The sequence below is a fragment of the Coturnix japonica genome, chromosome 1 (assembly GCF_054131305.1).
Source record: "Coturnix japonica strain WE chromosome 1, WE-NBRP24, whole genome shotgun sequence".
NCBI classification, from domain to species: domain Eukaryota; kingdom Metazoa; phylum Chordata; class Aves; order Galliformes; family Phasianidae; genus Coturnix; species Coturnix japonica.
Window position 1 is genome coordinate 78776765 of NC_140663.1, and position 23092 is coordinate 78799856.

A 23092-nucleotide genomic window follows, 5' to 3' on the forward strand; every position below is an offset into this window, starting at 1 on the left:
CCAATTATATTACATAGGATGGATTGGAACCAGATCCTATAATTATACCCTAGTCAACCAGTCAAGTCTATAAACAAAATCTTTCACTCTTATTACCTATTTTCCTTCCATCTATTATTCCTTGAATGTTTATGGGAGTGGTGTGTGTGTGTGTGTTTTAATCCATCAACAGCTGTATATTTTTCAAGCCTGAATGCCCTAAAACTATGGGTTTTTTTTTCATAAGGTTTCCAAATTCCCTTCTTGTTTTCTTCTCCTGACAGCCAGAGCAGAATAAACCATCATTAAAGGAAGGACAAATTATACTGCTAATTAACAATGTGTACGGTACTCTGGAAAGCTGTGGTAGTTTTTCTAAATGCTGCTGTTGTTGGGAAAGAAGTTCAGTGGGAAAATTCCCAGCTTGGCCACTTTTTTTCTATTTATATTTTATTCTACTTACAGTGTATTTGTCTCTCTTAGTGCTCGGTGCCCTCTGTTCAAATTTCACTGAATCAATGCCGTCTCTATCAATACAAGTTTTTTAAAGAACTTCCCCACTTCCTCAGCTTAACTTTTACTTTTTTTAATGCTATTGTTGCTATTGTAATATCAATGGAAAGCAGAATTCTCTTTATCATCAAATTTGTGTACTGCTTGGATATCTCAGAGATGCTACGTGCAGTCCTGTAAATTTTACCATGTGCCATTTTGGGAAAATCAACTCCCCATGACAAATGGATTTGCAGCTGTTGGTTTATGGAAGCCACAGAGGCCATCTGTGATATGAAACCATACTGACCTGCAAAGAGCACTGCTGGTAGAAGCTTTCCAGTTTCTTAAGTCCCCTGCAAACAGACATCAGAACTAGGAGGACTGTGTTAACTTGTATGTGGGCTGGGCCAGAAGTTGCTTCCCACTGCCAAAATATTTTTGGAAAATTTAAAAGAAAATAATTCTAATCAGAGTTGAGATGTGCAGTGTTCAGATCTGAATACTTGTTCTCTGACTCCTATAGTGCTTCCCTAATATACTGACTGCTTTGAAGTGAGTATTTAGACATTTTTGTAGAGCTGTGTGTGTACAAAGCAAGTCACCAGAGTCAAAATTTGAATCTGACTCCTACGTAGCTTTTTGAGTGCTGTGAGTGATGGGGTCAGCTACATTTGTTCCCTAAAAAGAAAAAAATGGAAGAAAATTAGGTAGAATTGTGGTGTCCTTGCTTGTCCCTTTTGTGCAGTTTGTACTTGTGTAAATTTTGCTCTTACTCAATTCATGCAATAATTGACCTATCTAGAATAGTCTGGAAGAGTTATTACCTGAATTGTTCCCTATTGATATTCAGACCTGTATTTATGTCTCATAGTCTTAGCACACTTGTCTTTCTGTTAGGCCAAAATACAAACTAACATAAAAGCTGTGTGCAAAGCAAGTGAGAGTTTGTTCTTTTTTTTTCTTTTTCTCTCCAGTATCAGCACTATCTAAACTAAACAACATAGTGGTGAAAGAAGTATCTGGAACGATGAGGATGAAATGTAAGCAAGGTAAATTCAGGATATGGTTTGATGTTAGTGCTGAGACCTGTAAACTTGAACAGCTGCAAATAGTGCTCAGAAAGAGACTTGACTTCCTAGTTGTCCATACTATAAGCAGAGAGAAGTCGGTTTCTCAAAAGATGATACATCACTTTTGTACTGCCTGGAAATAGAAGTTATGTGAGTCCAATGCAAAGAAAGATTCGAGTGTGGCATCTTTCCACCCATCAGCTGTTCTTACTCCCTCTTGTTTCCCTGCATTTAAACACTGATTTGTTAACTTCTCAGTGAGATAGGTACTGTTGTAACTTTTCATCTTGTATATTATTTCAACAAAGATTTTATTTAATGTATTTACCACACCTGAATTATTCTGGTTTCCCAAAAAATGTGATGCCTCCTATTTATTCCTATGGAAGTGACAACAGATGCAAAAAAGCACTAAAACACTGATTGGTAGAACAAATTCTCAGCTACAAAACACTATTTTTCTGCATAGTCCCTACCACTAGCTGTGCATTTTCACCAGTGATAAACAAGACTCTGCATGCTGAGCTCATAAAAATTTGCACCAAGTTGACCCTCTGTCACTGTTGCCACTGCTGAAATGCATCACTCATCACCACACTGCTCAGATCGTCTGTTTAATCTCCTTCGATGTTCAGCAAGCATTGGTGAATATCAACGGGTGCCATTTTTTCTGCCATCTGTCACATGGCAACAACATTTAACATAGTATTGATGGGAAAGTTCAACCACTGCTGCCATACCACCAACATCTGCCTCTGACATTGTGGGTCAACAAAATAAAATAGGAGGCATTACTTTTGGAACAACCCTTCTATTAAATTGAATGGTTAAGCTTTCCAACACAATGATTAGGAATGTTTATGATCTATTTGAGAAAAACAGCAGGGGGCCTTTGCAGTGGCAATCAGAATGCCAATCTTTTCCGACCTTGTTTTCTTTAATTTTGAGCCTTTATTTTTTGTCTCCTTAAGTTTTTGCAGTGTCTTTGAGATAAGTGTACTTTTCAGTTTACTGTTGGTTGAACCAGTGCAAAGACTTTATGTGACAGTGCTTGGCTAGGGTCATTATCAGACATATTGCTTTGCTGATGGTCTTCTGTTTTTGTGTTGACTGAACTGCAAGAATCTCATGTACTGATTTCTTTCAGTAGGTTTCCTTGTTGTGTGACAGACACTAGCAGCAGGAGCTAGGCCATGATTTAACAGTTTTCATACCAACAGAATTCATGCTTATACAGTTGTTCTGAATTCAGAGAAGCTACTTGGGTGTGTAAATGTTTTCTGAATCAGGGCTCTGAGGAGGAAGTGATAGGATTTACTGTACTGTGCGGTTTCCAGCAGTACTGGGTCAGATATTACTGCTTCTTGCTCTCATATACTCTGATGAATGGGCTCAAAAAATCACATCAGGTAATTTCAAGACAGAACCCTTAAATGCAAGAGATTGGCAAAGGACAGTACTGCTTCATATACCTTCCTATCAGCTTGGCAGCAGCAGGTTAAATGCAGTTTATGGAGACCTTCACAGGTCAGAGACTGATGACTCTATGTTGGTAGGTTTAGAAGCTTTGTTTCATTTCCATACATCCTGGTTAGATAACTAAAACCTAGTTTAGGCTCACAAATATATACTTAAACACCAGAATTCTAGTGCTTTGTTTTCCACAGTGTTGAGTGCTACTCAGATTGGATCATACGAGTTATTTTCTTGAGGCAGCGTGCACCAAACTTAACACTGCACTGATCCACCGACTCTGTATTTTGCACAAGTAATTCTTCCCTTCTGTAAATGTCAGCTTCCTTATTGTCAGGACTTCAAATTCTCTCTTACCCCCATGTAGCTATAATTGGCAAAATGCATAAATATTACTTCATTAATTCATGCTAGTTACTTGCTAGTGATTTTAACATATATGAGGCAGCTGAAGAGATGAGTAATTTTTTTAATATTTGAAAGAACAATTAAAAATGGACTAAGTGAGTTTGGAATTATTTTGTACCAGCTAATCTGCAGACTCAGTTCTCTGGCCTTTTGTTATTTATTGCTGTTCATATAGTGAAAAGCATGATGTTTGTTATTCTTCAGAACAAGATTTATAGGGATAAATGATGAACCACAGTGTATGCAGAATGTCATCTTCTTAATTTATTGGGTTGCAAAATGAAAGGCAACTAAAATAGGACTATGCTCTTTCAGCAAGGATATCTGGTATGTTTAAAAAGAAAGGACAGTATCCAGACCCATGCCATGTGGACCACTGAGACTAATTATACTAAAAATCAACATTAATGTATGAAAGGAATGGCTTTCTTTTGCTTTATATCAGCTTGTCTGCATGGTATAAAACATGGATATGTCACTTCTGCTGTCACTGGGGGCATATAGTGAGGAATTCAGAGACTGTAAGCAGGAACAAATACATCCTGACTTTCAACCTTTACCAAAAAGTACTGAGTCTCTATAATCTGTTAGTAACAGTAACCAAGCTGAATAATGATCCACAAAATCATAGATAGTGCAACACAGAAAATAAAGCAATCTCCTTCTGCCTCTGCAGGTTCTTGGGATGGCCTATTGCCATCCCAGTCAACACCTCTGATGGGTGCATTCATTTGTGCTGTACAGCTGACAGACAGGGACTCCAAGGTCGTTTTCCCTGACATTCCCCTTCAGACAATTGTCTTATCAGTGTGATTCCCCAGGGTTTCATAGAAAAGTATATGGTAATTATCTCAGAAGAAATGTTTACTATAGAATCATAAAATATCCTGAGTTGGAAAGTGTTTGCTCATTGCCGAGCCCTCTAGTTTTCAATATCTCTCTAGTATTACTGCTGAGTTTGTACTAGCAAAAATTACCGAAAGACTCTCAGCTTAGATATAAATAAGTTTGAATGGGCATATGATATATGTAAGATCTATAGACAGTATATAGACAGTTCCTGGAGAAAGCTGAGCTCAGCAGATCAGACCAGTGACTTTCAGGAGAGGACAACAGAACCAGCAATTGTCACATCTAAATACTCAGATTTATTCTATGCTTCAGATTTTTTTTTTCTTTTTTTCTTTTTTTCTTCTAGACTAGTGTCACCAACTGACAGCTACTTGAGAATGAACAAAAGACACATAGTTACTGCATGTTTCAAGACCTCCTGTCTCTACAGAGGTTCACTGAGGGATTTATAGCTTGATGAAAATCAAAGGACTCGGAGCCAAATGAGAACAGGTCTCTCATGTAAGTGATCTCTCTTGACAATCAGTGGTTTCATTAATGAGGAAGTTTTGTTCTGGTCTTATAGTACTGCTTTGTCCCTACATTATTCCTTAAGAAAAAGTTCCATCATTCTCCAGAAACCCTTTTTTCCAGAGAAGCTCTGCTAGCTGACAGCAAAGTGATATATAGCAAGGAAGTGAGAGGTTATAAAAGAGAGTAAAAGAAGGCAGTATCTTTGTTTCAGCTGTGATGGAATTGTTTTCTACAGAGTGTCTGATATGATGTTGTGTTTTGGTTCTAGGAGAAAAACAATGTTGATAACACATTGATGTTTATTTACAGTTGCTGCTAAGCAGTGTTGTACAGAGCCAAGGCCACTCTCAGTGAAGGGCACATGGAGCTGAGAGGGAACAGAACTAGGACAGCTGATTTAAAATGGCCAAAGAGATATTCCATACCATAGGACGTCCTGCAGAAGGAGTTTTGAAGGGAGTGGGAGTTCATCACTTTCACTGCTCAGGGAGCTAGCCGGGCATCAGTTGGCAGGTGGTAAGAAATTGCTTGTGCATCACTTGTTACGTACATTTATACGTGTATATACGCCATAATTATTATCTTTTTCCTTTCTTCTATCTTAGTAAATAGTTTTATCTCAACCCCCAAGTTCTACTTCATTTTTTTTTTCTTTTTCCCCACTCCAATGAGGAGAGGGGGAATGAACAAACAACTGTGTGGTGCTCAGCCACTGAGCAGGTTAAACCACAACAGGCAGCCTAATAGTCATGCACAATGCATTACCTGGATTAACTGTAGCGGTTAGAAAAAGTGTTGCTCCTTGACTAAATAATATTTGCAATGATATATCCTGCCAGTTGATGTTGAATTTGTTTATCTGAAAACCTTGCAATACATGGCAAGAGATCTGTGCATAGACTTGGCATAAGAAAATATATCGGTCTTTATAGCAGCTGGCTGCTTGTCCTTGACTGCTTCATATAAGATAAGGATGAACACCTAGGGTGAGATGCAAAGATGTGAAAAGAGATCAAAAAATGCACACAGGCAACAGTCATGAATTAGTTGAGCAAGAAAAGTCTACTCATTTAAAAACCAAATAATGCCATGAAAATGGTAACTGCAAATTGATGTGGCTTTTTTCCCCCCTTTTTTTAAAGGTTGAAGTTCATTTTTAGAAAGTAATAGTAGGAAATTAGGAAATATACCTTTTTTGAGTCAATATAAAAACAGAGCAGTCAGTGAAAATACAGGGGTCATGTAAGCCTGACTGACATAGGATGTGAGTATGTAACAAAACACGTCTGTGAACTTTAGCAGAAGATTTAGATGCATAAAGCTTGTAAGTTTCCAGATTTACCCTTTATGTTGTGGCACAGAAACTTTTACAGAGACTATAAGCTTCAAAAGTGTAATCTTTTTCTGTGCTTTAGCTTTTCCATCCCATATTGCTTGTCTATTGTTGGCTTTGGTTTCTTTTGTTCTTGTTTTTTAGAAACCTTGATTTTAGAGGAAGGCAGCATATAGCAAGGAAGTGTCTTATCCATTCTTTTTTCATTTCGTTTTTGTTTTTCTGAATAACGTTAACAGCATTTCCCATAAGTAGGAAACGTGCCATTTGGTCAGCATCTGTTCAGAGGCATTATCACATACTGCATTCCTTATCTTTCTCTAATTTGTTCTTGTGGTATAAGAGGCTCCTGTCAGCCAGGTATATGCTTTGTGGTTGACTTCACCTTAGCTTGTCTCCACAGCTTTGGAGTCCAAGGAGAAAGAGTGGCTTTTCCATCGATTCATCATAATTTAAACAAACTCCTAAAGTGGGAAGAACTTTGCAATAAAAACCCTATTATAAAAACAGTCATGGACAACAATCTCTGAAAGATGCCTATACTGTAGACATATGAAATCAAATCAGATTATTCCACACTTGAGTTCTTTTGTTCAGTGCCTCCTCAGATTTCTGAAAGACTTGAATTCAATTTTATAAAATGAAGAGCTTTGCTGAACTCTTCGTATTGTGCTGTCTGTCCACGAAGCAGCTCAAATCCCCAAACCACCATTTTGAAACCTCACCTAGATTTTTCTTTGATTAACGTATTTGATTTGCCCAAGTCACATCTGCAGCATGCCTCTTTCTAAATCACTATGCAGACATAAGTATTTACTATGGAACGTATCATAACTCAGAGATTAATTTGTTACTGGAGTCAGACATTTATTTTGCTGCACATAGCTTAGAGGTGAGTGATACTTCTGAATGTTGGAGGGCTTATTCCAAATACCTGTATGAAGTCTGGACACTTGCTGAAATGAATTCAAATTTTTGACTAAAGGAACAAGCAATAAAGCCCAGACAAGTTGTCAATTTGTTATTATTTATCAGTTTATTTAGACTTCCAGTATTTCCTGTTTCTGAGTGAAAAGGAGGAATCCGTGTTCTTTTACTATATCTGCATTTGGTACCACACAAAACCAGGAAATGCAAAGATAAGTAAATCTAAAATAAAACCACCAGCATCATTGTTACTAATTGGTATACTTGTTAGCAAGCTCAGCAGAGATGCCAGAAAATGAATGTATATATATGGAGACAGCAGCAGACATAAGCCCATAATTTACAATGAATAATTTATTCAATTAATTTAGCCTGCTATTCTGCGCAGCAAAACAAATTACAATTTCCTTAAATTTATCCATTATTCAAATGAGTTCAATGAAAAATACACTTTAGTTTCCACTGTATAGACTGATTACAAATATTGCAGCACTGAACAGGGTCGTTTGAGTTCTGAACAATCACAGCCTAATAGCATTCTTTCTTTCACTTCTCTCTTTTTCCTTCTTCTTCTTCTTCTTCTTTTTTTTTTTTTTTTGTTTCCTTTTTCTTACTCTGCTGTTAATTGGATGGACAAGCAAGCACTTATGCCTTATGCTTTTGCCAGTGGGAGCTTAAAAATCTCCTGTCAGCAGGTATCGAGCATGCTCAAATTCTAAGTTGCTTTCTAGGAACTTCGTCCTTTTTCGTTTTTTTGTTTTTTGGTTTTTTTTTGTTTTATTTTTTTCCACAGGAAATGTCAAAAGCATTGAAATCCTGACTCTGTGATCCTTAGGATAGCGCTGGCCAAGCATTATTATTATTGCTTATTAGTAGTAGCTAATTCTTTAAAAGATTATAGTATCAGTAGACATCATTTTGTTTAGAGTCGTAATCCGTAAGTGGCTGCAGTGGGAGTAGTTTTGCCCATGTTGTACTTATTTGAGGAATGTTTTCACTGTGGCTATACAATCAGGTGTCTTTGCCTAAACTCTGTTCTCAGGCTGGTACCCACCACTCAATTATCTTTGAACCACCATGTAGACTGGAGGGGTTTTTGTGCATGGTTTTTGTTGTTGTTTGTCTAAGATTTAAATATATATATATATTCATGAAATAGCTTCTCCCAACCCCTACTTGCAATTTTTAATTGCATTAAAAGGAAAACACCATTCTGAAGGAGAAATTAAAAGAAAAATAAAAGAATAGAAGAGAATGAATGATGCTACTCTTGGGCATGGGATTTCACACTGAAAATGCCCGCTACACTAGTGTTGCAGTTGCACACCCCTGAGGCAGACATGCAGGCTACAGCTGTTTTTGGAAGAATAACACCTGTGAGCAGTGGCACAGTGAGGGATAGGAGCTTGGTTTCCCTCTCCCACTACTGCTTGAGCCACTCATGCAGATTGGGATTCCTCTTGGAGAGGAACATGGGAGGACCCCAAACCCCTGGTTGTCCTTCCACAGGAAAGGTGCCTAAATGCTGGCACATTTGCAGCCCCGCTCAAGGACCAGTTAGAGTCCAGCTGGTTGGGAAAGCCATACTGCTGTACACAGCATGCTCTCAGTCTTGCCGATTAGCAGCAATATCAAGCTCTTCATATCCGACTGGTACAACAACATTCTGCAGCTCAGCAGGCAAGCTGAATTTGCAACCATAGTAATAATATCTGGGTCATTACATAAAAAATAAGACAGTCTGTTAGTATTTACTTAGATTTTTAAGCAAATTCTTTTTTACTGTTTTTGTGTCTCTTTTCATGTGTTAAATGTATAATGTCTTCCAGATAGGATTTATTTTCACAGTAATGATTATCACATCTGTACTGCATAGTGACCATTGGAAGTTAGTTTAGGTGCTGTGTTGTTAGGATTTGCTCAAACTGTTTCTCAGGTTATACTCAGCCAAACAAAAAACAGAAACACTATGACTGATGTTTAGTAAAAGCAATTGGAAATTAAAATCTTAACTCTGCACAATGAAATGTGCTCAGGAAAACATACAGGCAAGTGATTAATCTCAGTGAGTACTTGTGAGTAATGAATATTTTTTTAGGAGATTCATAACCTCTTGGTGGACATCTTACAAGAATGATCAGACATTGTTGAGAACATTTTGTATGTATGTGCCTAGAACTAAAAGGAGATCATGACTTAAATAATGAGATCTTCAAACTAGATTAATGTCTATTTGCTGGGAGCTCTACAAAAAAAAAGACTGCCATTTTGTCTTTGACCCTGTTGTTTTTTAAGTGAATGTCAGCAGCAAAGCTGTAAAATAATGGATAGTGATCTTACTCAAATATTTGATCACCAAATGTAGAAACATTTGATAAATGGAGAGAATTAAGTAAAGACAAAGGGAAGGAACCATAGGTTAAACATCACTTGTAGTCATATCAGATTCTTGATTTACTTCTAAATTTCATTAAAGAGAACAAAATAATAAAATATAAATAAGGTAACACAAATGACTCATTAGACTGGCTTGGAATCTCTAAAAGTGCTAAAATGAACTCTTAAGTCCCTGTTGGGCAGAGAACTAGTTAAAGAAATTCTACCCAAGGATAACTTTATTTTTCTTTTATCCTTTTTTATTTTATTTTATTTTATTTTATTTTATTTTTATTTTTCAGTCTTTCAGAATATCCTGAGTACGTGAAAAAGGGTTTATGATGAAAGATCTTCTAAACAATAATTAATGAAGCTTGACTTCTGGTGCTGCAACTTTATTTGGCCTGAATTTCTGGTCAGACACTGACACTGGTTTTGGGAGGTAAATAGCTATCAAATGAAATGAGTTCAGAGAGCTTTGTGCATGGAAGAATCCCTAGCCCTACCTTTCCCTCTTTGTACCTTTTCGACTTTGGTTCAAGATTGAAAAGTATCAGGCCATGAAGGACTTGCTGTGTTCAACTTCATATTGTTGTATTTTTTCTCTCAAGTGTGTTATAACATCTATTAAAAAAAAAAAAAAAAAGAAAAAAAGAAAAAGAAAAAAAAGTCTGATTCCATTCCTGTTCCATGTGAGTTCACAACAGATATACGGAGCAAAGAAAAATGTGACAGCAGGAGATAGCTGTATATTTTTACCTGTATGTGTCATGTAACATTTTCTGGGCTGTTCATCCAGCAATGCAAGGTATATTGGAGGAAGAGAAATAATCCCTGATTGTATCTGTAAATATCTAGCCTAGCTGGGCTGAGTACTGGAGTTATGACACTGCTACATTCCACCAAACCAGCTAGGTGAAGGCAGCTTGTAGTGAATAGTTAATGGAGGATCAAAGATTTGTCTGCAGGACTGCAGCTGCTGAAGGTAAACTACATAGCACAGAGGTCTTCCAGTACTTGAAGTATTGTATTCACTTAGAAAATCAGTGCATAAGAAACAATTTGCTGAAAATTCCTGTTCTACCTACCACCTTCCTCATGTTCTCAGCCTTGAGCTTGAAGAGTCTGTGCCAGAATCCATTGAAATCTTTCCAAGAGTAGACTGGGAGTCCTAGGAATATTTCCTAGTTCACATGGGACATTTTTTCCTCTTCTCTGAATATAGCTCATAAGGTATATGGCTCTCAGCTATGCTGTGAAAATAGCAGACTCTGGAAAGCAAAACCAGAGAGAACAGACTGGGGGCATGCACCCTGTGAAGTCTGTGGGAGTTTTGTAACGCAGAGATGGTTTGAGTCCATCCATATAATTTTTATGCTTAGGTGACATTCATTTTTCAGAATCTTGAATTTTGATTAGTAGTTTTGCAGTAGTGACTTTACAATCAACTCAGCCTGAAAACTGTCTCCCCAAATGAATGTTTTAAACCTGCCAGGTGCAAGACCATGATGAAACTGGTGGAGCATCTTTAACAAGTTCTATTTGGACATTTGGTTGTTTGTTTTTGCTACAAGTAATTCAGAGCACTCATCCTACAAGGTGCAGATCGAAATTCACAAGGAGTATTATTATTACTAATAGACATTTTGAACTGTTGCTTCATTTACTCTGCTCACATATATTTACAAGAAATGTTTATTTTTACTTCAGTCTCCTCATGATGGCTTCATTGCTATTCATATGTACGTGTGTAACAAAAATGTCTCCTTCATGTCCCCTGAGTGGTACCATATGCTGACGAAAATTATATTTGCAAGCCAGATTTCACTGGCTATTTGCCCTCAACTTTAGAAGTGATTTGTTAATAAGTACTCCTCAACTCTACTGCATTCAATCTTATTTGCCTCTCCCAAGGCAGGCAGTAAATAAAAAACAGATTAGCTTTCAACACGGAAGGCAGGCTCATGTCAAATGTTTGCAACAATTGCATAATTCCAAAGTTAATTACCAAGCAAAATCTCACAGGCTGCTACAAAAGTCTCTCTTCCCTGTCTTGTTTTTCTTGTTTCTAACTGGCTGTACCCTTTTCCTCTGTAAAGAAACTGCAAACCCTCTTTGCAGCCCATTGCTCTTTTAGAAGCTTTCAGTTACAAGTGCCCAGAGTCAAGAAGTCTTGACATTTAGAAGGCCATGACCTCATTTGAGGAATCTTACCCAGTTCAGATGAACAGAAGCAGACTGGATAATGGAGCCATTGTACACTGTCACTTGGACATTAGCTCTGCTTCGTGCTCCTGCAGCCCTTCCTGCCTGACTGTGCTTTAATAGTTGTGGATGCACTGACCTGGTGTTGTTTGGGCCAAGACTTGCTATGTAATTAGCAGAATAATTCTTTGATAGCAGCACCACACATCTGTGGGATGGAGAGAGAACAATTCTAGCTGTATATTGCTTGTGTAGTGAATACTTATTTCAGTAATTCTTCTTGATTCTTGTTTATTTATTTGGTACAAGGCACCTGCAGGCTGTTCACTTAGAGCAGACTGCAGCTAGAGCCTACTCCCTCCTCCCTTCCTCAGAGTGATTCCTACTTTCCCTTTCACATCAGTTGACATTCATTTCCGAGCTGGCTGCTTTCTTTGCCCTGAATTTTACTTCTCGTATTTCTCCTCATGGAGGGACCTGCTTCTCCCTTCATGAACAACCAAATGTCTTTCTTTCTCGCACACTGCACAGATATACAGTTGATCACCATGAATGCTGCTAGCACTGTTCCTGCCTGTATTGGGTTCTGTACCATGCACTTAGGTCTCAAGTTTGGCAGCGAAAGGAGCTACCATTTCTTCAACTCATTCTGTAAAAAGGTCTTACTACCTTGTTGCATACGGCATTCACGGAATGTTTTCTCTTGCTCTGAAAGTGATTTAACAGGGCTACTTAGGGTACTGAATTTGTGATTGAGAAGCTCACACTGTCCCTGAAGTATGAAGCAGCAGTGCTGGTGCCCTTTAGGATAACTTCAAAAGCCTGGCCCTGAAAACAGCGCACCTTTTACCTCATGAAATGCTTCAAGGCCAATGAGCTGGTGTTTGCTCTACCAGTCTAACAAGGCTAGAAAGATCTCTATACCTCTCTTCAAAGCTTCATAGTTTTGGACTTCTTGATACATCATTTCCAAGATTAAAGACTTGTCATAGTCAAAGATTTCAGCCTGAATGATGGTGAAGAACCATTGGAAAAATCTCTACTGAGAAACAGAGCATGGAAAAATAACTGGTACTTGTGGCGCTGGATGGGTGTTGGTACCCACCTGCCACTGAGTACTTCTTTATTCACATTGGCAGTACAAAGCATGCCATGGCATCTGGAAATGCATCAGCTCAGAACTGAAATCAGCAGGATAACAGAATACAAAGAGGAGGCAGGGTACATAAATCCAAGCTCAAAGAAATCAAAGCTCCTGCAGTTTCAATAGGATCATGACATTTAGTTGCCTGTATTGCAGCCTCTGACAGAAACAGTGCAAATAGCAATATTACAAGGCAAACAGAAAGGAATCACAGAAAGTAGACACTGTAGTGGATTTGCATGTGTTGCTTCAGGGAAAATAATTCTGTGCCATTTTTTGTCTATCGTAGTTTGAGCCATTTCTTTTTTCTCTTGCCAATTATAACCACAGTAAAAGTATGTGTGAGTGGAACAGATATAAATGGTGCAGTGCCCTATAGATGTTAAAACGTGGTAGACTGGCTAAAAGAGGCAAGCAACTGATGCTTTATTGGAGGCTGAGTCTATGAGCTGCTGAAGCTTTGATTGAAAAGTTGAGCATCGTTTGGGTTCAGTAACTTATCTTCAGGATTCTTATCATTTAGCAGACTCAGATCTTTAGCTCAGTGTTTCCATAGTTTGTCTTTTTACTTTTCAAGCAGCTTGTGTTGGAGGATAGGAGAGGAGGTGAGAAAAAGCAGTGTAGGAAAGCCTGAAAAATTCATCTACTTCACAATTTCTTGACAACAAGATCTTCTATTGTGATTTACGAAATAGAAGTCAACATATAAATTACATAAAGTCTTTTGTGAGGATTGGTTCTGCATCCTCTCATGATCTCCAAATGACAGTTCATTGCGTGTAGGCAAGCACAGCTGAATTGCATCCAGCTCTTTTCTCCTCCTCATCACCCACAGCTGGAGCTGGTAGGCAGGCTGTGAGGCAGGTGCAATGGGCTGGATCTCAGATTGAATCAGGCTGCTTTTCTTTTTAATGAATCTTGTTAGTAAAGTGCTTTATTTTGTTTTATCTTTTCATGAGAAGGAACACTTGACTTGTTGTTATAAAGCAACATGTCATTAATCCATCCGATTGCTGGAACCTGCTTAGTAAAAGAAAAATGCATGGGAATATTAAAGGTAGCTGCAGTATATAGGTTGGTGTTTGAATGCATACATGTGAAAACAGAAATATCTTTATAGCTCAGCTACAGAAATTGAACTTTTCCCTTTTAAACAAATACATAAATTGAGATTAAGGAATTTATGTAAGTTATGTAAGAAATCACTGAGGTGAAGAAAAAAAACTTATGAAAACTTGGTAACTGTAATGTAAATTCTGAGTCACAGCTTGAAGCAGTGATTGAGCACCAGGGAAGCTCCGATGTGTGCAGTGCACCTGAGTGACCAGAATGAGTGGAGCCAGGATCCACCCCTTCCCAGACCTCGTTTAAGGTCTGGCAGTGGAAGCAAATGCATCTTTTTCAGGGATTTTGATCTACCCAAAAACCTTACAGAATTTCTGTTGGTAAGTACCATCTTTCTATTGTTGTTGTGGCTGTTGATGGAAAGAGTCGATAGGAAAGCCAAAGATCAGACAAGCCTTACCTGCCAAAGGTTCCCTTGGTTTGGTTTGGTTCCTACCAAGTTTAAATCAACTCTATTTAGTTTAATTAATTAAATTCATTTAGCTTAATTAATTTCTAAGTGAAAATATTGATTTCAGAGTTTTAAAAGTCATCTTGAGGGTAATTTTAACCTGATTCATGTCTACACCTATACAAATATTGTCTGCTATGCTGTTAAAGTAGTATAACCATTCTGTAGCTGTTTCTGGATGACCCTATACAAGTGTAGGGTTTTGAAGCATTTCTTGCATTTTAGAGAGAGTTTTCTGTCTCTTATTGGAAGAAATTCCTATTGGCTGTAATAGGAAATTTAGGTGCACGTTAGTGGAGATCGTGGGTATTTCTTGTCATTGTTTTAAAAATCAAATTAACTCATGTTCGTCTTGGGTTCTTTTTATTCTGTTTTCCTCTAATTAGTTGGAATGGATTGAAGTACTTGAATTTTATTTTCTTGTAGATCCGGAAAGTGGAGATAAATCTTTATATTAGGGAGAAACAGAAGAACAAGAAACTTACTTCAGTTCTGTGTCTTGTTTAATCTGTAATATCATATTGTCAACAATAATGTCATTGCAAGATTAGTTAAAAATAATGCACCAAAATCAAACCCTTCTGTTACTCAAATACTGGAGTGAATGTGTAAAAGTAAAGGAGTAATTCAAATGGTGGATTTTTTTTATTTTTTTTTGGGGGGGGGGGGGGGGAGGAGGGGGCTGTCTATCTAATATTTTAGTGTGAAGATCCTTGTTATCCAGAGAATGAATAATCCAAATGCCAGTTGGACTTTGAATTTCTATTGTTTGTGGTTTTGCAAATACAGTAGACCTAGTGCTGATGGAGTCTAGCTATGTACAGTTTCCTAAGCTGGGTAAGGAGGTGTGCTGGGCACTCCTCTAACACCTGGAGTTCTAGTGAACTCCTTCTCTTCTACTTGTGTTGATGTAGAACTACTTAACTTGTAGGCCAAATGCGTTGCTTACCTGCCTATCCAGCTGTGCTTTTCTGTCTGGCAGTGACAATGTCTTAACATTGTTAAGTCTATCCCTACAATCCCCCACATCCAAAAAAATTGGGCATATTTTTCGTCTTCATGAATGTAGTGTTTGTAGTGTTGTTCATCTTCCCCATCAATCAAAGGAACAAACAAAAATATGAGAAGGGAAACTGTGACATTTCTGACACGTAGGCTATATTTTTATGGAATGAAGATCATAAGGTATTTTATCACTAGTTAAATCTAGAACAACTATTTCCTTTCTATGGCCATCAATATGCAAATAAATGTTTTCATATTCAAGAAGTTCACCTTACAGAAATACCTGAATCTATTCATTCTGAAGTATCTTCTCATTTCATTTTATCTGTGTAAATAAACTCTGAATGTAATTTTGAAACTCCAATCTACTCCTAAGAAATTGATTATAAACTTTGAACTGAACAGAATAGTATCTGTATTTAGAGAGAATATATTACACTTGCAGGTTCAAAATACATAGACTTTTATCTATATGCATCTTGCTTTTTCTGTTTGAAGCATCTAACTATTCTGTAGATATGTGTTACAGATGCTTACAGCCAAACAAATATGCACAACTATTGGAGTACATATGTAATTCCTGAGTTTTCAGTTGTCAATGAGTAACAACCAAACAGTGAACTTTAGATATTTTTCAAAGGTGTCAGAATAAAACAAAATACCTGTTCCATTGGGTCTCTATCCTCTGAGTTTAAGGAGTCAGAAACTACAGTAATAAAGTATCAGGTTATGGCGTGGCAACCTTCCAAGTGATTGTGATAAACCAGCGTTGCTTGCTGCTTCGGAAGTTAAACAGAATTATGTTGGAGAGTGGTTCCCCAGGCTGTTTCTTACAACGATATTTTAAGGAGATATAATACGATCTAGTGCTGCTTTTAATTAAATTAGCCCAAAAGGCATGTGCTTGCTAATTTTCAGAACCGCAACTGAAAAGTAAACACTGTCAAAGTAAGGACAAAGTGTTAGCTTTTTGGGAACAGCATTTTTGTGTATGAGAATACTTTTTGTATTTGTATTGTTTTGTATGAGATACAAAACACTTTTTGATTTAAATATGGAGTTGTTGTTGCTGTACTATTCATTTATAAGTTGTTTGCTCCCATTGAGAAATGAAAATAGCATTGAATATTTTTGATATAAGGCCACCATATGGAAATTATAGAATCATGGAGTGGCTTAGGTTATAAGGGATCTCAAGGATCATTGAGTTTGAACCCCCTGCTGCAGGCAGGGTTGCCAACCACTCAATCAGGTATAGATCAGGCTGCCCAGGGCCCCATCCAACCTGGCCTTGAACATCTGAGACATCTACTGCTTTCCTGCACAGCCTGTTCTAGCACCTCACCACTCTCTCCATTTTAAAAAGAAAAAAAAAAAAAAAAACCCAAAACCAAAACTCTGACATCTAATCTAAATCTTCCCTCTCGTAGTTTAAAACTATTCCCCCTTATCCTGTCATTATCTGCTCATGTAAAAGTCAGTTTCCTTTCTGTTTATAACCTCTGTTTCAATATCGGAAAGCTGTAATGAGGTCCCCAGTCTGAAGAAGCCCAGCTCCCTCAGTGTGTCTTCACAGGAGAGGTTCTCCAGCCCTCTGAGCATCCTTGTGGTCATCTTTTGAATCCCCTCCAACAGCTCCACATTTTTCTTTTGTTAGGGACCTCAGGCCTGGATGCAATATTTCAGATAAGGCCTCATGAGAATGAGGTTGGGGGGGACAATCCCCTCCATCGCCCTGTTGGCCACCCCTCTTCTGATGCAGTCTTAGGCACCATTTGCCTTCCAGGCTGCAATTGCACACTGCTGACTCATGTTAAGTTTTTCATCAGCCAGGACCCTTAAGTCCTTCTCAGCAGAGCTTTCATAGTTTTACACGTATATGGGATTACCCCAACCCAAGTGCAAAACTTTGCACTTTGCTTTGTTGAACCTCATTAGGTTAAAAATGATCTTTCTGAGAAACTATGGCATATTTCCAGTCTTTTACTGCATAAAGTACAGTTTGGAGGATGAATGTATCTGTTCATGTGGAGTATTTTAGAATCAAACTGTAGGAATTTACTTTCTGGAGAGTGGTAGTGAGCCAGATCCCATCCAGAATCTCAGAGAAGGCATCATAACGTTGGGGGCATCACTGGAAACTGGGTGAATTCTCGATGTTTTAGTATATGCAAAGTATATCCATACACTGTGTGTGTGTTGTTGAAGTGGTGTTTTGGAAATAGTTGTGGTTTATCTCACTCTCTCACTCAAAGTGGAATGGTAACTGGAAAAAAAGTAAAACTCCTGTGTTGAGATTAGAACGGTTTAGTAGGATGGAAAAGGAAAATGATAATATTAAAGAATGTACAAATCAAGTGATGAACAATGCAATTTCTCACATTTCTCGCTGCATGCTAATGACCAGCCTGCCCATAACCAGCAGCAACACTCAGTTTTATTGTTCAACATGATGTCTTTGATTCTGTTTGAGCACTGCTCTGCAATAACTACAGCATCATTGTATTAACAAAATTGTTCTCATTTAAAATCCAAAATGCAATGCCATCCCAGCTACTGGAAAGAAAACTAACTCTATCTAAGACAAAACCAGGATAGAAATGAAAGCATATCTTGAAATAAGCTTTATCTTTTTTTGTCCTCATCCTTCATGTACATCAAGATGCAAACCAGTGCTATAGAAATGGAGGAATGGAAAGAAATGCAACATAAAAACTGAAAGGACTGCTGACTATTTGTTAGATACTGCTTGGTGGCAGTCCACCAAAGAGCCTAAAATATGTGAGGAGGCCACTGACCTTGCTGCATGCTATAGGGCTTTTATCCTTTTGTCTGTTTATAAAGGGCATCCTGTGGACCCGACTTGTACTAGTGAGATTCACCCATATGATAAACTGCAGTAGGGGAAAGAAAGTACAAGCAGTTCTCCAGGATTTCAGTATGGAAGCTGATTGTTTTGTTGTGGATATGTTCAAACTTCTACCAGGAAAAGGAATAAATGTCTTAAATGTCTTTTGAAAAATGATGACCTCAGGACTGAATTTAGTACATTCTTTAGCATCTGAATCCTCTTAGCAAACACTTCTGGAAATATGAAGATGCTTGAACTCTTCAAATTTCTTGCAAGTCTGACTTCGCCTCCATAAAACCTAGGGCTATTCGTAGCTTCTTTCAAGTTGATATGGAGCATCTCAACCTTAGTCAGCTTTACAGCAAGGGTGTATAGTTTGCTTGCTGCATACTTTAGGCATGATTTTTATTCTTACAGTCTAGTGTTCACTAGTGAGTATTAATTTTGTGCTATTGGTGATTGGTTCTTTTAAAATATATTTTTAATATATTCAGGAGGCATTTTCCAATTTTGCATGAAAAGGAAACTGATCTGCTTTATATTTAAATATGTACTGTTCCTATATATTAGGTAGCATCATGGGAATCCTTTGTTTCCTACTTCCCTTCTCCTTTTTCCAAGCTCCTAAGGGGTGAACATCCATTTCTAACTTGATAATTACACCTAGAGTTATTCCCACTTCTGCTCTTAGGTTCAGAAGAATTAATATGATAAACACAAAGTTATTCTTCTTTTCTCATACTTCACTGCTGTATCTCTAAGGGTTCATGTTTGCTCCACTGAAAGTTCTCTGATGTGACAAAAATCATTTATGTATTGAAGAGGAGAAAAATTTTGTCAAGGAGGGGGTGATAAGTATTTCCAGACTTGTTCTCTAATTATATCTGATGCAGTAAATTGCTTAGTTTTGATTTGTGTGCCAAACAATATATTTATGGACTGGCATACAAAACATTAAGTCCTCTTCAGACAATACTTAGCTTTCCCTTAATAATTGGACTTGATGAGTTTTGCTTTTAAGTGTTCTTTCTTTTTTTTCCTGTCTGTGCTTAGCTGCTGTTCATTGTTTTCCTGCTGGTCCCTGATGTAGGAAAAAAAGTAGAAGAGAAAATGCTAATTGGAGGCCTATTTGACATCCAAACTGCAATCCATAGCTCTGCCTCTAATAACACATAGACAATACGGGTTGAATATTTCATATCACAGTGTGAATGGTGAAATTCTTATGATGAGATTTCCTTCTCTTTCTCTGTATCAGAATATCAAGGTTTACTGGTTTTAGATGGGACAGTTACTCTTCTTCCTAGGAGATTTTATTGACCTGTGCTTTGGATTTGTGACCAAAACTGTTGATATCACACCAATATTTTAGTTGTTACAGAGCAGTGCTTGCACAGCATTAAGGTCTTCTCTGCTTCTTGTGCTGTTCTGTCTATGAAAAGTTGGATGGGATGCAGCCAGGACAACTGACCTAGCCCTCATAATGTTGTACTCAGCAGTGAAACTGGAGGAAGAGGGAGGATGAAGGGGGAACATTTGGAGTTAGGATATTTCTCTTCCCAAAGTAACCACTGTGCACATCAAGCTCCAAATTACTGGAAGAGGCTGAATATCTGCCTAATGATGGGAAGTAACGAATGAGTGCCTTATTTTGCTTTGCTTATGTCTGCAGCTTTTACTTTACCTAGCAAAATGTCTTTATCTCAGCCCACAAGTTTTTTCGCTTTTCTAGTTCTCTTCCCTATTTTCCTAGCATACTCAAATGACTAAGTGGGGTTCTGCTACCAGCAGACCATGGGCTGAGATTATGAATTGTAATAAGTGATATTATAGATGTTTGGGATGTATATATGTACTTGCTTTCATCATTTGGAAAGAAGGGAATTATCTACGTGCTGTAATTGGTGCACAGATGAGGACAGTAACCTCGCATTTTCCAGCCTAGTGGAAGGTAGGCATGATGCACGGGTGTGTTAGGTGTGTGTTCACAGTGGAGGCAGCAGGGAATGTGTCAGAGATATTGTTCAAGGAACAGGTCAGTGACAAAGCAAATGCTTCTTGTGTAGTTAAGTGCCCTATTCAAGAAGATGAACTGAAGCTGGGACGCATAAAAGAAAAAAAGTAGTTTAGATCACTGAAAGACTGAAGAGTTACCTTACAAGGAGGCTGAAAAGGCCTGGTGTGCTCAGCCTGGTAGAATAGAATCTGGGAAGAATCTGGCTGCTCTTTATAATGATGAAGGAAAGTGCAAGCTGTGAAAGTTAAAAGACAATGCTGGTAGAGGATAAAGTGGCATAATTTGGCCATGAATCACAGTTTAGACTGAAAAGCTAGTTTCCATCCAGCATAGGAGTGCTGGGAACAAAGGACTGAATGCACGTACGGGAAGTCTTAGTGTCATGAATGGGATTACTGGACATGGATGATTGCAGTGGAAGGAAGTCCTCCTCTAGTCCTGTTTACCAGATACTGAACTGTAACACTTAAGTATCCTGAAAAAATCGTTGTATTCATTTCATCTTTGGCTAAGCTCTCTTCTGATTTGTAGTGCTGTGAGAAGTAGAAACAGAAGAGTCCGTTGAGCAGGATTCTTGTTCTCAAGATCTCAAGAGAGAATAAAGCCAACAACAACAAAAAAAATCACAATAATAATAACCGTAAACAACAAATTTTGCACAGATCTTTTAAAATCAGTCTATCCACACTTACGCCTCTCCAGTTTGTGTATGCTTATACACACACAGAAATTATTAAGAATATATGTGGGCCCACATTAAGTTGCAACAGCCTTTATCATATTTGACGTGCTTTATTTTCTACCAAAACATCTATATTTCCCACTTTAATTGCTTAGTTTCCCATGTTCACTTGTGGCTATAAACCTAATAAAATAATATTTTCATTTTCTCTGTTAAACAGTTCTTTCTCTGTCTCTTGAATTATGGCTGCAAAATGTAAAGAGGCAAATTGCTGACTCACTTTCAGAATTCAATATAAAACTGTAAAGCTTGCAGTAATACAAAACCAGCACCAAAAAAAATTATGCAATTAGGTAGTCCACTGCCTCGAGTGCCTGAAAAACAAAATGAAGTTATTTTTTGTAGGTATCAGGCCTTCTTACTTTCATACATAAAGAGCTCACCATACTTATGCCTTTTTCACCTGCAGACTTGTTAGTGCAACCTTGTGGTTACATAAGACAGCCACTGAGAAATTTTATCTGATGCTGAATACGTATAAATATTTCAGATATTGAGCATATTAAAGTGATGTTGCAGTAGTTGCACTGGCTTAGGAACTTTTAATAGCATTTATTCAGTTGTCACTTGTCATGAGTATTGCTGGGTGGTGGTTTTCTTCCTTTAAAAATGATGGAAGGAAGTTGTTTGAATTAATTCTTATTTTCTGGGGGTTGGAACGTGGGGGTAAACCTTCAGAAATTTCCAAACCTCTTTTTCTTTCTATCTGTTCTCTGAAATTGCTAGTCAATGGTATTTCTTGAAGGATCTCATATTCTTCTGTCTCTGCTTCTTCTTTCCTCACCCATCAGTACACATAAAAGCCCCTAGAAGATTTCCAGCAGTCTTAAAGTTTGAAACACTCCCAAAGCATTCTGCCAACTAGCAATAAGTCAGTTGCTGGTCTTTCCAAATCACAATAAATAGAGGCTGCTGAAAGTGCTTAAATAGGGAACTGCAGCCAGAATTAGACTAGCTTGGTAAGCAAGTGACAGCCCTACCAACAGAAGTCGCTGTTGCTTTTCTATAACCCAGTTACACAAACACTTGTATTTTGGTGTGTGCTGTCACATAAGGCTGATAACAAATCATTAGAGCATGATTCCTGTCAGACTAAGGCACTGAATTCTCTCAATCTTGATTTTTCCCATCTATACAGCTAGTAACACACCCTGATGTTTCTGAGTACCCATCAGGACAGCTGCAGGTGGTGTCTGTGTTAGTGTAAATCTGACTTCATTGTGCTGAAGGCGAACCTTATAAGATTTGGGAAGGTTAAATAATTCACAGAGGGTAGAGGCAGGAGGAGGATGTGGTTCAGGAGCTAACTTGAGAAGAGTGAGTTTAGGAAGGCTAGAGGATGAGAGAGGGTAGGAAGATCCTGTCCTAATGTTGACTATTGTGTGCCCCTCTAAAAAGGCAAACCAGCAGCTGTCTGGGAATTCCTGAATGGTACAGGGTGAAGATGATGCCTCTTAACAATCTCTTAGGTCTCAGGCACTAGTGATAATTTTTATTTCATGAAATATATTATCTAGTTAATGAACAGCATGACAAGAGAGCACCTGAGCCAAAGTGGTTTTGAAGTCTGTGGCTGTGAATGTTGAAAAAATGTCATATATTCAGGCAGAAATCCCTGCTCCAGATGCCCATTGTTCAATTTCATGTTTTCTAAGCCCTTTACTCCTTTCTGAAATGGGACAATCAATTTGATCTGTAGATGTAGGCTGCCCTCCAAAATCTGTTTTCTTTATGTAAGCAGAAGTTCTGTTCTTGAGTTATTTGTATTTGCATTGATTCCAATCAAGTTTGGGAGGTAGAATGTAGGAACAGCATTCCTAAAAATTGCGTGAAAATATGAGGGTGAACAGAAAAAGTAAAAAGTATCCTGGAAAATGAGGAAGAGGTAAAAGGAAGAACTGAATTCTTCTTAGACATCCACTCACTCAGGAAAAATCCCATATGGGAGCTGCAGCTGCAAGGAAAACTTCAAGTGGTTCTTTTACCTTCCCAAAAGACAAAGACAATTAGCCACAAGCCATAAATTTTCAGGAGATGAGGCTCATTAATCTTTGTGTGTAGGGACAACTTGCTTTTCAGGGACTAACAATACAAGGACTAAGGGGTGGGAGAATTCCCACTCCTGA

The 23092-nt window shown here is 37.9% G+C and overlaps 1 long non-coding RNA gene across 2 annotated transcripts in view; it reads left to right on the forward strand.

Moving 5' to 3' along the window:
• LOC107321053 (uncharacterized) overlaps positions 1 to 23092 on the forward strand; it is a 380448-nt gene that overhangs the window by 164470 nt on the left and 192886 nt on the right. Inside the window, exons 3-4 of one of the 2 annotated variants that reach the window (XR_014945637.1) lie at positions 4624 to 4778; positions 5100 to 8925. This is a non-coding gene — a long non-coding RNA (uncharacterized LOC107321053). Of the gene's footprint in view, positions 1 to 4623; positions 4779 to 5099; positions 8926 to 23092 lie in introns of those variants that run through there. The other variant, XR_014945636.1, reaches the window with a different exon arrangement.